This window comes from Podarcis bocagei (assembly GCF_964188305.1).
Source record: "Podarcis bocagei genome assembly, chromosome: 3".
Taxonomy (NCBI): Eukaryota; Metazoa; Chordata; class Lepidosauria; order Squamata; family Lacertidae; genus Podarcis; species Podarcis bocagei.
In genome coordinates, this window is record NC_138127.1 from 16713701 (window position 1) to 16718958 (window position 5258).

The 5258-nt window shown below is 41.6% G+C and overlaps 1 long non-coding RNA gene across 1 annotated transcript; it reads left to right on the forward strand.

Moving 5' to 3' along the window:
• Positions 1–282: 282 nt before the first annotated feature.
• On the forward strand, positions 283–2461 carry LOC308584555. The gene is made up of 2 exons (XR_014006915.1): positions 283–397; positions 1814–2461. It is a non-coding gene; the product is annotated as an uncharacterized lncRNA (long non-coding RNA).
• Positions 2462–5258: the final 2797 nt, after the last annotated feature.

Sequence of the window (5258 nt, forward strand, 5' to 3'; positions counted from 1 at the left end):
CTCCAAAGATATGTTTGGGCTCAGTTTGTGACTGCACAGCAAACATTTCAACTTGCTTCCATGAGGATTAAGAGAAACCGACTTGACTGCCCTGTGCATTCCCTGTACTCGTCCCCAATGTCAGGAGCCAGGGAGACCATCCATTCTGAACCAAGCGTTGGGAGGCCTAGTGGGCTCTGTCCACAGAAGTTTTATTTAAAGGGGTCCTTGTTGTTGCTATTGTTCCTCCAGCAGCATTTGCAACTGCTGAGAGATTTTAAAACTCCCGAACCCACCTGAAAAGTTGCCTTTCCCCGCTAATTGCATTTTTACCGCCAGCTAGTGATCTGTTAATCGGAACTGAGAACAAAACAGATGGGGGCTGCAAAACTCTTGTCACCATGGAAACCAATTGCAGGTGTGTGGCCCAAGGAATAATAAAGCCTGGTTTGTGGTGCGTATACATGTTTAAAGAGGACGGTGTGAAACAAATCTTATTGAGGGCGGAAAGCACTCCTGGCACAGAACGGTTGTTCTAAATGTGCTGTTCCAGGATGTATCAAATGGGCACAGGAAAGGAGATAAAAAGGTCTGTGGCAAATTGGTGGTGGAGCGGGGGGGGGGGGAGTCTTGAGGGAACTGAAATAGGCGGGGGAAACCTTGTTTTGTCACAAGAAGGAACATCTTAATGCAACCATTCTGCACCCTTAATGTTAATAATGATTAGGGGTATGGATTTGATTCAGATTTGGATTAAGATTCAGAGAGATACGGGCCTCTTCTCAAGCAAAGTTTGAGAAGCCTGTACCCAGTCAGGACACCTCAGAGCTTTGGCGATCCCATAGACCTCAAAGTACAAGTAGATAAATAGGTACCACTCCGGTGGGAAGGTAAACGGCGTTTCCGTGCACTGCTCTGGTTTGCCAGAAGTGGCTCAGTCATGCTGGCCACATAACCCGGAAGCTGTACGCCGGCTCCCTTGGCCAATAAAGCGAGATGAGTGCCGCAACCCCAGAGTCGTCTGCGACTGGACCTAATGGCCAGGGGTCCCTTTACCTTTATACTAAAGACTGAAGCTGTTGATATGCTATTAATATTCTGATCATTGATAACATATTGGAGATTCAGTGAATTTAGATTACATATTGGAGATTTAATAAACACAGTAAAATCATTAAAGTCAATTAGTTGTGGTTTTTTTTTTACTGACCAGCAAGGGGGTTGAAGATGTCACATTCTTTGTGATGTTAATTGTGGTTGTTCATGTTGCTGTTTCCAAATTCTTTCTTCATGGTTTGGACTCAAACCAGCCGCACAACAATTTCTGCATGAAAAAGGGCTTGGTTAAGTTTACCCCCAAAAAGGGTGCTAAAACAAGACAATCCAATAAAACATATTGTTGTGCCTGTTTTTCTCTAAAAATGTTCACCCTGCAAGGTTGTCTGTCAGATACAGTTTTCCTGGGTATGAAGTCTTTTGGCTCATTCATAGCAAGCAGATTTTAACCAGGGAGCTTGTTAAGTCAGCACAGCAGGACTGCATTCTTGCACAATCTTACACAGTCAGTCGCTTCATGAATTTTCTTTATTTTTTAAAATTGATTTTAAAACTGCATAGAAACAGCAATACTGGGCAATGCATGCCGTCTATATAAAATTGTGTGGCGCATACTTGTTATTTGCTACGATTCTGTGTTAAATAAGGGGGGGGAGCATTATTTTGGAAGTTAATTTTGGGCAATTCTTCACCTCAGATATAATTTAAAAGGATGCAGTTGACTATATTGGAATAATTTAATTGTCCAGATTTAATTTTCATTATCTGCTTCTTCAAGCACACGTCTCCAACCTGCATAGTGTGCTCTGGACCTAAGAGGTTGATTTGCAGCGTCTTGAACGGATGTCTTGCAGAGAGCACATGCATCGCAGTACATCTGCAGCCTAGAATGGGGGCAAGATCAGATCCAAAGAGACAGATTTCCCAAAGATAACACCTGCGTCTCCAGCAACTTTGACAGCTTACACATTCTCCATGGTTATCGTGAAGGGTGACCTGGCTATGAGCAGCACATCACAACAATTTCTGTGATAACACTGAAGAACTCATAAAATGTTTATTTTACTTTGCCTGCAGAGTTGGAAGCAGCCACAGTAGGAAGTGTTGAGACATTTGCAAATTCAGGGTCCAAAAAAACCCCTAAGGAGATTCCATGTTAAAGCACCTGCTTATCTTCCATGTCATATAATCAGCTCCACGGTCTCTCTTATTGTGCTTTGCTTACAACAGAATCCCCATGCAGTCCACACTTTCCCCCCTCGGTCCTACAGACCTGATCTTCATTTTCAGCAGGGTGGGGACAATGCAAAGTTTTGAATCAGGAAAGGAGGAGGAGAGTTTTTGGAGGACAAGTTGGTGCAGTTTGCTTTGGAGGGGACCGATACTGTTTTTTCAAACACTACAATTATATGTTTGGGTGCCTGAATGTGCCTCTAAGCTCAGGGTGTTCCTTTGTAAATTTAAAATGGCATATACCAAAGAAAAAGAAGAGGGAGAAGGAGAAGGAGAAGGAGAAGGAGAAGGAGAAGGAGAAGGAGAAGGAGAAGAAGGGCTAATATGTGGCCAAAATTCTCAAGCCCCAGCAAAATATTTCAGTCCTCACTGAATTCCTGATCAGAGATGCTTGGAGTTCTGCTTCTCTGTGAACTGTCCTTGGTCCTGAAATCTTAACTTTATCTCCAATGTTCTTAATCCCTAACCTCTGGCTGATCTGCTCAGATGCACCTGGATTCCCATATTACATTAACAATGTTTAATGGCATTGGAGATCTTTGCAAATTGCCTTTTAGGATGCTTTGATTTACATTTTAAACTGCAGGTTTTTTATTGTTTCACCTTCTGTTTTAACTATTTGCTGGCATTTCTGTTTTTATTGTAAGCTGCTTTCTTGGGCTCCATGATCACTGCAGATGGTAACAGCAGTCACAAAATTAAAAGATGCCTGCTTCTTGGGAGAAAAGCAATGACAAACCTAGACAGCATCTTAAAAAGCAGAGACATCACCTTGCCAACAAAGGTCCATATAGTTAAAGCTATGGTTTTCCCAGTAGTGATGTATGGAAGTGAGAGCTGGACCATAAAGAAGGCTGATAACCGAAGAATTGATGCTTTTGAATTATGGTGCTGGAGGAGACTCTTGAGAGTTCCATGGACGGCAAGAAGATCAAACCAATCCATTCTTAAAGAAATCAGCCCTGAGTGCTCACTGGAAGGACAGATCCTGAAGGCTCCAATACTTTGGCCACCTCATGAGAAGAGAAGACTCCCTGGAAAAGACGCTGGTGTTGGGCAAGATTGAGGGCACAAGGAGAAGGGGACAACAGAGGACAAGATGGTTGGACAGTGTTCTCGAAGCTATGAGCATGAGTTTGACCAAACTGTGGGAGGCAGTGGAAGACAGGAGTGCCTGGCATGCTCTGGTCCATGGGGTCACGAAGAGTCGGACATGACTAAACAACTGAACAACAACAGCCTAGAGACTATATTGCAAAGGGCAGGACAGATACACCAACAGTATATAAATATGTCAGTCTTTCTATTATTTTGACTTGACTGGTATATTTCATGCTCCTATGTTTCATTGGGTAGCAGCTTCTTGTGGGCTTCAGCTTCAAACAGGAGACTTGCTGAGTAAAACTGGGAAGGCATTTAAAATTTACTCTCCCGCTTCCACCTCAGCTCCACAGCATACTACTGGATTCAAACAGCATTCGGTGAAGACCTTCACTTTCAAAAACAGGAAGACTGTAGCAGGATGTCTGTAAATAACAATATAAATTTAATGGCAGAACTGTTTAGCCGAGGGTGCAGCTAGCAAACAAACAGGCAGTTACTTCCTACAAGGATTATAGGGGACTCTGTGTCTGGTTGTAGTTGTGGAATCCTTATCCTCTTGAGTTGCAGGCTGAAAGATGGGGACAGAACAGCAACTACATTTGAAAAAGGGCTGTTGAACTGCAAACTTTGATTCACATAACTGCAATCTGAAGTGGGGAGGGGAGAAAAAATTGTGCATTTGAAGAAGCAGTACATATTATAGCTGCTCTAACACCAACCCCATGCCTCTGGGATTGCCTTGAGCATTTTTAAAATGGGGAAAAAATCAATCATGTTTTAAATTACATTTTTGCACATTATTTGAGTCAAGCTGTAACTCTGGAAAAGGAATTTGAAGAAATGTACACACATTGCCAACAATAATAATAATAATACAAAATAATGTTTATATGTATGATTGGAGCAATGCAGAACAGTTTCTCCTATGGACTCAGATACAAAGACCTTGTGTTCTAAAAACAGCCCCGATGCTTGCAATAAAAGCACCATGGAAGACCTCCTTTGGACTGAAAATTATATGCATCATGCAGATTAATAGATATGCAATAAGTTACATAACATGTAGCAATAATTATATTGCAGAAATAATAATAAAAACCCTCCAAACAATAAATAAGATGTCCTATGAGTCTACAAATGATCCTTCCTCGTACAGAAATATGCATTAAGATGAATGCAATTTCTAATTACCAGATTTGCATTTAGATAAATTGCTCATATATCACAGAGAGGGAAAAACATATTCAAGCCGGTTCAGTAATGATTAGTACTTAAAGAGCACCAAATAATATTGAATAACATCCAAAGTTAAGGAAGAGCAGAAGGCAAAACATTACATTTACAGCATATTACCAGAGGGAGTTGCTTCCCAGGAGTTTGTGCTCCAATAGCCTCTTGACCTTTTGAGAGGTTCTCAAAAGGAGTTTCCTTCTCATTCCTGCTGTGTTTGACTCTACGGATATTACGCACCCTGTATTCTTTGATGACAAGGTCAAATCCACTCCTGCAGAGACTCAGGTGATTACATTTACTAGAATAGTCCTTAGAATTTGTTCGGCTTGATTTTGATACAGAGGATTGACGCAAACCACAAGACCATGTTGAACAATGACTGGAGAAACTCGAAATTTCATTGAATGCTTCAATGAAGCACAGAGACAGGAAGCTTGACTGTATTGATCTTTCTCTCCCACCTTGTACCTTGTCTCTTATTGAGACGAATTTCTGTCACATTAGGAGGTAACTGGTGACCGAGACTACTAGCCTTTCCAGTTCCCCAAAGAACTCTTTCTTAGTCCTTGTCCCCATCATTGCTGCTGATCCTTGCTATCTCGCTTCTTCATGTCCCAGGTTATTGCCAGCAATAAAAAAATATTGTTTTGATA